Source organism: Ranitomeya imitator, chromosome 1 (genome assembly GCF_032444005.1).
Source record: "Ranitomeya imitator isolate aRanImi1 chromosome 1, aRanImi1.pri, whole genome shotgun sequence".
In the NCBI taxonomy this organism is placed as follows: Eukaryota; Metazoa; Chordata; class Amphibia; order Anura; family Dendrobatidae; genus Ranitomeya; species Ranitomeya imitator.
Window position 1 is genome coordinate 276,404,000 of NC_091282.1, and position 13,630 is coordinate 276,417,629.

The window sequence follows — 13,630 nt, forward strand, 5'->3', positions numbered from 1 at the left end:
AAAATGGCGGGCGCATGTGTAGTGCGCCCGCCGAATCTGCCGGCCGGCAGATTCGTTCCAGAGTGAATTTTGATCACTGAGATAGGTTATATCTCAGTGATCAAAATAAAAAAAAAAGTAAATGACCCCCCCCCCTTTGTCACCCCCATAGGTAGGGACAATAAAAAAAAATTAAAAATTTTTTTTTTCCACTAAGGTTGGGGTAAGAACTAGGGTTAGGGTTAGGGTTAGGGGTAGGGTTAGGGTTAGGGGTAGGGTTAGGGGTAGGGTTAGGGGTAGGGTTAGGGGTAGGGTTAGGGTTAGGGTTAGGGGTAGGGTTAGGGTTTCGGTATGTGCACCCGTATTCTGGTCCTCTGCGGATTTTTCCGCTGCGGATTTGATAAATCCGCAGTGCTAAACCGCTGCGGATTTATGGCGGATTTACCATGTTTTTTCTGCGCATTTCAATGCGGTTTTACAACAGCGATTTTCTATTTGAGCAGTTGTAAAACCGCTGCGGAATCCGCAGAAAGAAGTGACATGCTGCGGAATGTAAACCGCTGCGTTTCCGTGCAGTTTTTCTGCAGCATGTGTACAGCGATTTTTGTTTTCCATAGGTTTGCATTGAACTGTAAACTCATGGGAAACTGCTGCGGATCCGCAGCGTTTTCCGCAGCGTCTGCACATACCTTTAGAATTAGGCTATGTGCACACGGTGCGGATTGGCCGCTGCGGATCCGCAGCAGAGTTCCATCAGGTTTACAGTACCATGTAAACATATGGAAAGCCAAATCCGCTGTGCCCATGGTGCGGAAAATACCGCGCGGGAACGCTGCGTTGTATTTTCCGCAGCATGTCAATTCTTTGTGCGGATTCCGCAGCGTTTTACACCTGTTCCTCAATAGGAATCCGCAGGTGAAATCCGGACAAAAAACACTGGAAATCCGCGGTAAATCCGCAGGTAAAACGCAGTGCCTTTTACCCGCGGATTTTTCAAAAATGGTGCTGAAAAATCTCATACGAATCTGCAACGTTGGCACATAGCCTTAGGGCTAGGGTTGGGTTGGAATTAGGGTTGTGGTTAGGGTTAGGGGTGTGTTGGGGTTACGGGTGTGTTGGGGTTAGGGTTGTGATTAGGGTTACGGCTACAGTTGGGATAAGGGTTAGGGGTGTTTTGGAGTTAGAATTGAGGGGTTTCCACTGTTTAGGCACATCAGGGGGTCTCCAAACGCAACATGGCGCCACCATTGATTCCAGCCAATCTTGTATTCAAAAAGTCAAATGGTGCTCCCTCACTTCCGAGCCCCGACGTGCACCCAAACAGTGGTTTACCCCCACATATGGGGTACCAGCATACTCAGGACAAACTGCGCAACAATTACTGGGGTCCAATTTCTCCTGTTACCCTTGTGAAAATAAAGAAATGCTTGCTAAAACATCATTTTTGAGGAAAGAAAAATGATTTTTTATTTTCACGGCTCTGCGTTGTAAACGTCTGTGAAGCACTTGGGGGTTCAAAGTGCTCACCACATATCTAGATAAGTTCCTTGGGGGGTCTAGTTTCTAAAATGGGGTCACTTGTGGGGGGTTTCTACTGTTTAGGCACACCAGGGGCTCTGCAAACGCAATGTGACGCCCGCAGACCATTCCATCAAAGTCTGCATTTCAAAAGTCACTACTTCCCTTCTGAGCCCCGACGTGTGCCCAAACAGTGGTTTACCCCCACACATGGAGTATCAGCGTACTCAGGAGAAACTGGACAACAACTTTTGGGGTCCAATTTCTCCTGTAACCCTTGGGAAAATAAAAAATTCTGGGCTAAATAATTATTTTTGAGGAAAGAAAACGTATTTATTATTTTCACGGCTCTGCATTATAAACTTCTATGAAGCACTTGGGGGTTCAAAGTGCTCACCACACATCTAGATAAGTTCCTTTCGGGGTCTAGTTTCCAAAATGGGGTCACTTGTGGGGGATTTCTACTGTTTAGGCACATCAGGGGCTCTGCAAACGCAACGTGATGCCCGCAGAGCATTCCATCAAAGTCTGCATTTCAAAACGTCACTACTTCAATTCCGAGCCCCGGCATGTGCCCAAACAGTAGTTTACCCCCACATATGGGGTATCACCGTACTCAGGAGAAACTGGACAACAAATATTGGGGTCAAATTTCTCCTGTTACCCTTGGGAAAATTAAAAAATTCTGGGCTAAATAATTATTTTTGAGGAAAGAAAACGTATTTATTATTTTCACGGCTCTGCATTATAAACTTCTGTGAAGCACTTGGGGGTTCAAAGTGCTCACCACACATCTAGATAAGTTCCTTTCGGGGTCTAGTTTCCAAAATGGGGTCACTTGTGGGGGGTTTCTACTGTTAAGCCACATCAGGGGCTCTGCAAACGCAACGTGACGCCCACAGAGCATTCCATCAAAGTCTGCATTTCAAAACGTCACTACTTCACTTCCGAGCCTCGGCATGTGCCCAAACAGTGGTTTACCCCCACATATGGGGTATCATCGTACTCAGGAGAAACTGGACAACAAATATTGGGGTCAAATTTCTCCTGTTACCCTTGGGAAAATTAAAAAATTCTGGGCTAAATAATTATTTTTGAGGAAAGAAAACGTATTTATTATTTTCACGGCTCTGCATTATAAACTTCTGTGAAGCACTTGGGGGTTCAAAGTGCTCACCACACATCTAGATAAGTTCCTTTCGGGGTCTAGTTTCCAAAATGGGGTCACTTGTGGGGGGTTTCTACTGTTAAGCCACATCAGGGGCTCTGCAAACGCAACGTGACGCCCACAGAGCATTCCATCAAAGTCTGCATTTCAAAACGTCACTACTTCACTTCCGAGCCTCGGCATGTGCCCAAACAGTGGTTTACCCCCACATATGGGGTATCATCGTACTCAGGAGAAACTGGACAACAACTTTTGGGATCCAATTTCTCCTGTTACCCTTGGGAAAATAAAAAATTCTGGGCTAAATAATTATTTTTGAGGAAAGAAAACGTATTTATTATTTTCACGGCTCTGCATTATAAACTTCTATGAAGCACTTGGGGGTTCAAAGTGCTCACCACACATCTAGATAAGTTCCTTTCAGGGTCTAGTTTCCAAAATGGGGTCACTTGTGGGGGGTTTCTACTGTTAAGCCACATCAGGGGCTCTGCAAACGCAACGTGACGCCCACAGAGCATTCCATCAAAGTCTGCATTTCAAAATGTCACTACTTCACTTCCGAGCCCCGGCATGTGCCCAAACAGTGGTTTACCCCCACATATGGGGTATCAGCATACTCAGGAGAAACTGGACAACAACTTTTGGGGTCAAATTTCTCCTGTTACCCTTTGTAAAATAAAAAATTGCAGGCTAAAAGATCATTTTTGAGAAAATAATTTTTTATTTTTTTCATGGCTCTGCGTTATAAACTTCTGTGAAGCACTTGGGGGATCAAAGTCCTCACCACACATCTAGATTAGTTCCTTTGGGGGTCTAGTTTCCAAAATGGGGTCATTTCTGGGGGATCTCCAATGTTTAGGCACACAGGGGCTCTCCAAACGTGACATGGTGTCCGCTAATGATTGGAGCTAATTTTCCATTTAAAAAGCCAAATGGTGTGCCATCCCTTCCGAGCCCTGCTGTGCGCCCAAACAGTGGTTTACCCCCACATGTGGGGTATCAGCGTACTCAGGACAAACTGGACAACAATATTTGGGGTCCAATTTCTCCTATTATCCTTGGAAAAATAGGAAATTCCAGGCTAAAAAATCATTTTTGAGGAAAGAAAAATTATTTTTTATTTTCATGGCTCTGCGTTATAAACTTCTGTGAAGCACCTGGGGGTTTAGAGTGCTCAATATGCATCTAGATAAGTTCCTTGGGGGGTCTAGTTTCCAAAATGGGGTCACTTGTGGGGGAGCTCCAATGCATAGGCACACAGGGGCTCTCCAAACGCGACATGGTGTCCGCTAACAATTGGAGCTAATTTTCCATTCAAAAAGTCAAATGGCGCGCCTTCCCTTCCGAGCCTTACCATGTGCGCAAACAGTGGTTTACCCCCACATATGAGGTATCGGCGTACTCAGGAGAAATTGCCCAACACATTTTAGGATCCATTTTATCCTGTTGCCCATGTGAAAATGAAAAAATTGAGGCTAAAAGAATTTTTTTGTGAAAAAAAAAGCACTTTTTCATTTTTACGGATCAATTTGTGAAGCACCTGGGGGTTCAATGTGCTCACTATGCATCTAGATAAGTTCCTTGGGGCGTCTAGTTTCCAAAATGGGGTCACTTGTGGGGGAGCTCCAATTTTTAGGCACACGGGGGCTCTCCAAACGTGACATGGTGTCCGCTAAAGAGTGGAGCCAATTTTTGATTCAAAAAGTCAAATGGCGCTCCTTCCCTTCCAAGCCCTGCCGTGCGCCCAAACAGTGGTTTACCCCACATATGAGGTATCAGCGTACTCAGGACAAATTGGACAACAACTTTCGTGGTTCAGTTTCTCCTTTTACCATTGGGAAAATAAAAAAAATTGTTGCTAAAAGATAATTTTTGTGACTAAAAAGTTAAATGTTCATTTTTTCCTTCCATGTTGCTTCTGCTGCTGTGAAGCACCTGAAGGGTTAATAAACTTTTTGAATGTGGTTTTGAGTACCTTGAGCGGTGAAGTTTTTAGAATGGTGTCACTTTTGGGTATTTTCAGCCATATAGACCCCTCAAACTGACTTCAAATATGAGGTGGTCCCTAAAAAAAATGGTTTTGTAAATTTCGTTGTAAAAATGACAAATCGATGGTCAAATTTTAACCCTTATAACTTCCTAACAAAAAAAAATTTTGTTTCCAAAATTGAGCTGATGTAAAGTAAACATGTGGGAAATGTTATTTATTAACTATTTTGTGTCACATATCTCTCTGGTTTAACAGAATAAAAATTCAAAATGTGAAAATTGCGAAATTTTCAAAATTTTCGCCAAATTTCCGTTTTTATCACAAATAAACGCAGAATTTATTGACCTAAATTTACCACTAACATGAAGCCCAATATGTCACGAAAAAACAGTCTCAGAACCGCTAGGATCCGTTGAAGCGTTCCTGAGTTATTACCTCATAAAGGGACACTGGTCAGAATTGCAAAAAACGGCAAGGTCTTTAAGGTCAAAATAGGCTGGGTCATGAAGGGGTTAAAGTGCCTACAGCCAAATTTTATTATGTTAGGCCTACTACGCCTGTCTGCGGTCCCTCCTTCCACTAGGCCTCCAGTGACCTGTCTACTGCTGCCCGTGTACCCCTGGAACCAATTTTAAAGTGCCTACAGCCCAATTTTATTATGTTAGGCCTTCGAAGCCTGTCTGCGGTCCCTCCTTCCACTAGGCCTCCACTCACCAGACCACTGCTGCCCGTGTACCCCTGGAACCAATTTTAAAGTGCCTACATCCCAATTTTATTATGTTAGGCCTTCGAAGCCTGTCTGCGGGCCCTCCTTCCACTAGTCCTCCAGTGACCTGTCTACTGCTGCCCTTGTACCACTGGAACCAGTTTTAAAGTGCCTACAGCCAAATTTTATTATGTTAGGCCTACTACACCTGTCTGCGGTCCCTCCTTCCACTAGGCTTCCACTGACCAGACCATTGCTGCCCGTGTACCCCTGGAACCAATTTTAAAGTGCCTAGAGCCAATTTTTATTATGTTAGGCCTACTACGCCTGTCTGCGGTCCCTCCTTCCACTAAGCCTCCAGTGACCTGTCTACTGCTGCCCGTGTACCCCTGGAACCAATTTTAAAGTGCCTACAGCCCAATTTTATTATGTTAGGCCTTCGAAGCCTGTCTGCGATCCCTCCTTCCACTAGGCCTCCACTGATCAGACCACTGCTGCCCGTGTACCCCTGGAACCAATTTTAAAGTGCCTACAGCCATATTTTATTATGTTAGGCCTACTACGCCTGTCTGCGGTCCCTCCTTACACTTGTCCTCCACTGACCAGACCACTGCTGCCCGTGTACCCCTGGAACCAATTTTAAAGTGCCTACAGCCCAATTTTATTATGTTAGGCCTTCGAAGCCTGTCTGCGGGCCCTCCTTCCACTAGTCCTCCACTGACCAGACCTCTGCTGCCCGTGTACCCCTGGAACCAATTTTAAAGTGCCTACAGCCATATTTTATTATGTTAGGCCTACTACGCCTGTCTGCGGTCCCTCCTTCCACTACGCCTCCACTGACCAGACCACTGCTGCCCGTGTACCCCTGGAACCAATTATAAAGTGCCTACAGCCCAATTTTATTATGTTAGGCCTTCTAAGCCTGTCTGCGGTCCCTCCTTCCGATAGTTCTCCACTGACCAGACCAATGCTGGCCGTGTACCCCTGGAACCCAGCTGAAAGTGCATGGAGCCTACTTTTTTTCTTTGTTTTATATTTATAAAGCCCAGATGAACTACGCTGTACCACGGTTCAAGCTACCCAGTCGACACTTCTTTTGCGAGAAAAGCCATCCCAGCCCTCCACCGGCATGAAAAAGTCTGTATTGTCATAGCACTCAGGCAATCAAACAGTAGAAAGGTGCACCTGACAAGAGACACATGGACCAGTAGGCATGTCCACAAGTTACGTGTCCATTATGGCGCACTGAGTTAATGTGTTGGATGCATGGTCCACAGGGGACAGCCTACAAAGTCTGTCTGCAGTCCCTAATTCAAATTGTCCTCCGCTGACCACACCACTGCTGCCCATGTACCCCTGGAACCAATTTTAAAGTGCCTACAGCCTAATTTTGTTATGTTAGGCCTACTACGCCTGTCTGCGGTCCCTCCTTCCAATACTCCTCCACTGACCACACCACTGCTGCCCGTGGACCCCTGGAAACTATTTTTAATTGCATAGAGCATCCTTTTTTTAATAGTAGGCGTACAAAGTCTGTCTGTGGTCCATAATTGAAATTGTCCTCCACTGACCAGACCAATGCTGCCTGTGTACCCCTGTAACCTTTTTTAAACTGCATTGAGCCACATTTTTGGTTTAAGGCCTACTACCTGTGTCTGTCTGCACCACTCAATACAGCTGTCCTCCTTTGAAAAAAGCTGAGCGTCAATAGTCTTGTTTTCAGCCTCTAGGAATTTGAAAACTGCATTGGGGCTACTACTTTGGTAGGGCCTACTAATGGTGTCTGCCGCTCCAAGGTGTTCCCCAGGTTTCCTCGCCATTGCTTCGATCTTCTGACTCTCGTTTAGTAGTTGTTGAAAACTACACTGCATTAGGCCTACAAATTGGGTATGGAGTGTAGAGACGGTGTGTTCCACTCCAAGGTGTTCCCCAGGTATTGTCTACATTGCTTCGATCTTCCGACTCTCGTTTAGTAGTTGTTGAAAACAACACTGCATTAGGCCTACTAGTTGGGTTGGGGCCTTCTATCTGTGTCTGCCGCTCCTTGCTGTTCTCCTACAGTGAACAAAGCTGTGCCGCCGGTTTACTACTGTTGCCAATTTTGAACTGCATTTAGAATACTTACTGATTTGGGCCTACTCTCTGTGTGAGCCTCTCATTCCAGTTGTCCTCCACTGAACAAAGCAATGCCCCCTGGTTAGTCCTGTTACCAATTTTGAACTGCATTTAGCCCACTTTATTCTTTGGGCCCATATCTGTTTCCCCCTCATCCTGCCCATTGCCCAGCCAGGGATAGATGAGTCTGCTGGTACACTGACCCATAACGCAACATTCCCCGTGCACGCTACACTGCAAGATTGTGACCGTGCTGAAAGTCAGGTCCCCCTTCCCGCATACCATACCACATTACACGGGGACAAAGAGGAAGGTGCAGATGAAGGTGCAGGTTCCTTCATCAGGTGGGGGGAGGAATACTCGTTGGCGACGTCACTGGCACAGGGCCTCTCATAGTACGCAAAAGTGTTGCTGCCGGTGGGAGGCGCCCCCGCCGTGCAAACACACCGCTGTACTTTGAGGGGCCCTGTGCCAGTGCCAATGCCAACGAGTGGGCCCCCCTGCTTGCTCAGGATCACAGCACTTGCAAAGTTGAAATACTTACCTCTCCCTGCTCCACTGCCGTGACGTGGTCCAGATGTCCTTGGCCCACTAATTGCTTGAACCAGCCTTACCCCCCACAACTTTAGCCAAATGACCCCCAATTTCAAATGCCTTACAATTATTATAAGCTAAATTACGATTGACAAGCTTCAGTAGCAAGAATGGATGTTTTTGCCAATACAATGGGCTCTGTACAAGTTTTCCTGGCCTCTACTCACTGCCGACTATGCTCCCCCATTGACTTGCATTGGGTTTCGTGTTTCGGTCGATCCCCGACTTTTCACGATAATCGGACGATTCCACTCGACTCGACTTTTGAGATAGTCGGGTTTCGCGAAACCCGGCTCGACTCTAAAAAGGTCAAGGTCGCTCAACTCTAACGGTCACTCATGAGGACCCTTGGGAAAATTAATTGCCCACCCCTGCCCTAGTGGCTTCAATGCTCCATTGGTATGGTGTAGTAATTAAAGCAAAAGTTTATGCTACAAAATACTAAGTTATGGCATTGTAAACAATGAAATACTCTCTATGTTGTGATGTATAAATAGTATATGCAAAACCTTTGGCAGTCAATTTGCTTTAATTAAATGACCATGACTATATTCTAAAGTATTTTGTTTAAAATTAAGGTCTTGCATGATGACAACTTCATGCATTTTCAATTCAACACAAGGAAAATGGCATCACAGCCACCAGACATAAGTAATCACACTTTAAAAAACGCAAAACTTTTGGTCACCACTTTATACAGTTGAGCTCAGAATTTTTGCTTTCTTCGCCTTTTTTCAGATAATTTGAATGATAACATCAAAACTTTTTCTCCACTCATGGTTAGTGGCTGGGTGATGTCATTTATTGTCACACTACTGTGTTTTCTATTTTTAAATCATGATGACAAACCATTTAGTGGATCATAGTGGTAATAACTGCAAACATTTTTATAATTGTGATCCAATTTTCATTCCTAATGGATATATGTGAATTTAAAAAAAAAAAATTAATATGAAATAAAAGATACATTTTAATTACACATACCCTTTTTATTTACTTATCTACAATATATTGGTGGTATACACCAATGTGCAATTATGTCTTATGAGATCTGGCAGCACAAATATTGCTACATAAGTTGTCTAGATTAGGGTTGAGCGAAACGGATCGGTCATTTTCATAAGTCGCCGACTTTTGGCAAAGTCAGGTTTCATGAAACCCGACCCGATCCCTGTGTGGGGTCGGCCATGCGGTATGCGACCTTCGCGCCAAAGTCACATTTCATATGACGCGTTCAGCGCCATTTCTCAGCCAATGAAGGAGGACGCAGAGTGTGGGCAGCGTGATGACATGGTTCTCAGTCCCCACCATCTTAGAGAAGGGCATGGCAGTGATTGGCTTGCTTTTGGCAGGTCATGGTGGCTATAAAGGGGCATGCACGCCGACCGCCATCTTACTGCTGCTGATTTGAGCATAGGGAGAGGTTGCTGCCGCTTCGTCAGAAGCAGGGATAGCATTAGGCAGGGTACATTAACCCCCAAACCGCTTGTGCTGTAGCGATTTCCTCTGTCCAACACCACCTTTTCCTTGCAGGGACAGTGGAGGCTAGATTTCTGTGCATCAGCTCTGTAGCTTATAAGGCTCCCTGATAGCTACATTGCTGTTTGTACGCCGCTGTGCAAACCAACTGCTTTTTTTTTTTTCAAAGCACAAATCCTGTTGTTCCTTCCTTTCTGCACAGCTATCTTGTTTGTTTGTCCACACTTTTGTGTGCAGCAGTCCTTTTTATTGCTGCCTGTCATACTTTTCTGAGATTACTGTAGGGAGACAGTAATTGTAGTACAGTCCCTTTATATATATATATATATATATATATATATATATATATATATATATATAAATATATATATATATCTTCAAGCCACTTTCTGCCCCTGAAACTGTGTAGTGTGAAACAGTGGGCCTGTATTTTTCAGCACTGTCCCACACCTAAAATGGAGATTTATATTGCCAATCAGTGCATCTTTGCCAGTCCAGTCTGTTGTATCTGTCAGTCATTTTCTGCCACAGAAACAATATTGTAAAACAGTGGGCGAGATGTATTCACTAGTCTTCCATATAAAAACAAAAAGGGGAGATTAATATTGGCAAATCTGTGCCAGTCCAGTCTGTGGTATTAGTCTGTCATTCTGTCTGCCACTGAAACACTACTGTAAAACTGTGGGCCAGATTGATTCACTAGTCTCCCATCCCCCCAAAAAAGAACGGGAGATTAATATCGGCAAATCTATGCATCTGCGTCAGTCCTGTTAGTGGCATATCTGTCAGCCACTGTCTGCCACTGAAACTGCGTACTGTAAGACAGTGGGCCTGATTTTCTCTGCACTCTCACACACCTATAAAGGGAGATTTAAATTCACAACAATTTTGCGTCCACCTTGTAACAGGTTTTACAATACTAAATAAGGTTTGTAAGTTTGGTTACATATTTCCAAGAATTAGGAAGTCTGGTGGAAGAGGTCGTGGCCGTGGGCGGTCATTGCCAGCTGGTAATGATGGTAGTGGTGGTGGTCTGGTGGAGCATCAGGTGGTCACGGGAAAAGCAATATAGCACCTAATTCTCGAGTTGTTCAGCCACCGTCATCGTCTGGCAACACAAGGCCTCGAACGCTCCCTTTTCTGGGAGTAGGAAAACCGCTTTTAAAGCCGGAGCAGCAGGAACAAGTTTTGGCTTTCCTTGCTGACTCTGCCTCTAGCTCTTTCGCCTCCTCTTCGGAAAGTGCAAAATGTAAAAACAGTGCGTCGTCAGTGGATGTTCCCGGTCAGGGACAAGTCGCTTCCTTGCATTCTTCACCCAGAACAACAGAGAAGAATGCGTTAGGCGACACAACGGGTTACTCCATGGAGCTCTTTACACATAACGTTCCTGGGTTAGAAAGGGAAATTGTTAACAGGTCATGCCCATTACAAGATGAATCGGACATGGAGTGCACAGATGCACAGCCACAGCCAGATTCTTATGCTGTTCCTTTGACTCAGATCAAAACATTGCCCTCGCAGTGTACTAATCCAGAATCTGACCCAGATGAGACTATGGAGCCCCGTCACGAACGCTATATCCCCGGCTTACACGTTGACACAGAGGAAGATGCACAGGACATAATAGAGGAGGTCATAGATGACCCAGTTCTTGACCCCGATTGGCAGCCATTGGGGGAACAGGGTGCAGCCGGCAGTAGCTCTGAAGTGGAGGAGGAGGAGCCGCAGCAGGCATCAACATCGCAACAGGTTCCATCTAGCAGGCCCGTATCTGGCCAAAAACATGTGGCTAAACCAAAACCAGTTGTAGGACAGCATGGCCATCCGGTTAAAGTAGCTCAGTGTGCAATGCCTGAAAAGGTATCTAATAGTAGGAAGAGTGCAGTCTGGCATTTTTTTAACCAACATCCAAATGATCAGTGCAAAGCCATCTGTAAGAAATGCTCAAGGACCTTCAGCAGAGGTCAGAATGTTAAAATGCTAAATACAAGTTGCATGCGTAGACATTTAAACACCATGCACTTGCAAGCCTGGACTAACTACCAAACGTCCCTTAAAGTTGTTGCACCCTCTCACAATGAAGCTAGTCAGCAACGCTACATCTCTTCCCTCACTGTAAGCCCAACGTTTACCACACCACCTGCAGCAAATGTGCAGGTTTTGTCGCAAGGCCAAAGCAGTCAGGGAATCACCAGGTTCTTGGTAGGAAACACTGTATGTAGGCCAACAGCTAGAATACCATCGCCAACCCTCTCTCAGTCTGCCATGTCCACCGGCACCCCCGCTAGTACCCCCATATGCAGCTCTCCAGTCCAGCTCACCCTACAAGAGACTCTCGTTAGGAAAAGGAAGTCCTCATCCTCTCATCCGCGTACACAGGGTTTGAATGCCCACATTGCTAGACTAATCTCGTTAGAGATGATGCCCTACCGGTTAGTTGAATGCAAAGCTTTCAAAGCCCTAATGGACTATGCTGTACCACGCTACGAGCTACCCAGTCGACACTTCTTTTCGAGAAAAGCCATCCCAGCCCTCCACCAGCACGTAAAAGACCGCTCTGTCCATGCACTCAGGCAATCTCTGAGTAGAAAGGTGCACCTGACAACAGATGCATGGACCAGTAGGCATGACCAGGGGTGTTACGTGTCCATCACTGCACACTTAGTTAATGTGGTGGATGCCGTGTCCACAGGGGACAGCAATATTGGGACAGTTCTGCCTAGCCCACGGTCTAGGAAACAGTTGGCTGTAGGCATTGGCCCCCCTCCTCCTCCTCCTCATCCTCCAGCAGAAGCGACAGCTCGTCCATAGACCGCAGTCACGCGACCACTCCATCCGCAGCTGCCATGGTTGCACACGAGGTGTCCCAATATGGAACAGCTAGTGGCAAGCGTCAGCAGGCTGTATTGGCAATGAAGTGTTTGGGCGACAACAGACACACCACGGAAGTTCTGTCCGAGTTCTTGCAGCAAGAAACTCAGTTATGGCTGGGCAGTGTACATCCTGAGGCAGGCAAGGTAGTGAGTGATAACGGAAGGAATTTTATGGCTGCCATATCCCTTTCAGAACTGAAACACATTCCTTGCCTGGCTCACACCTTAAACCTGGTGGTGCAGTGCTTCCTGAAAAGTTATCCGGGGTTACCCGACCTGCTCTTGAAGGTGCGCAGACTTTGCTCACACATCCGCCGTTCACCCGTACACTCCAGCCGTATGCAGAACCATCAGCGATTTTTGAACCTTCCTCAGCATCGCCTAATCATCGACGTTGCAACAAGGTGGAACTCCACACTGCACATGCTTCAGAGACTGTACAAACAGAGGTGTGCTGTTATGTATTTGTGGGAGGATACACATACATGGGCAGGCAGTTGGATGGCAGACATGAAGTTGTCAGGTGTGCAGTGGTCGAAGCTACAAGACCTCTGTCAAGTCCTTCAGTGTTTTGAGGAATGCACATGGCTGGTTAGTGCAGACAACGCCATAATAAGCATTAGCAATGCGTCTGCTAATGCAAAGTTTGATGCACATAAAGGAGCAGGCGTCTGCAGCCAAGGACGAGGGAAGCCATGATGACAGTCAGCCATTGTCTGGTCAGGGAAGTCTACTGGATGAGGTGGTGGGCGAAGAGGACGAGGACGAGGAGGATGATGGGGATGAGTATTTTTTGGATGAGGAAGCTTCTCAGGGGGCAATAGAAACTGGTGGCGGTGCAAGGCCAGGTTCAGGGTTTTTGAGGGAGGCAAGTGACGTTGATTTGCCCGAAAGTACTCCTCAACCCAGCACAAGCAGTGAATTGACAACTGGAACATTGGCCCACATGGCGGATTATGCCTTGCCTATCCTAAAAAGGAACCCCCGCATTATAAAAATGATGACCGATGACGATTACTGGTTGGCCTGCCTCCTAGATCCACGCTAAAAGGGGAAACTGCAAAACATCATGCCACATGAGAACCTTGAACAAATATTGGCAACCAAACAAGCAACTCTTGTTGACCATTTGATTCAGGCATTCCCAGCACACAGCGCCGGTGATGGTTCTCACACGAGCTGCAGGGGCCAACAGGGCAGAGGTGTTA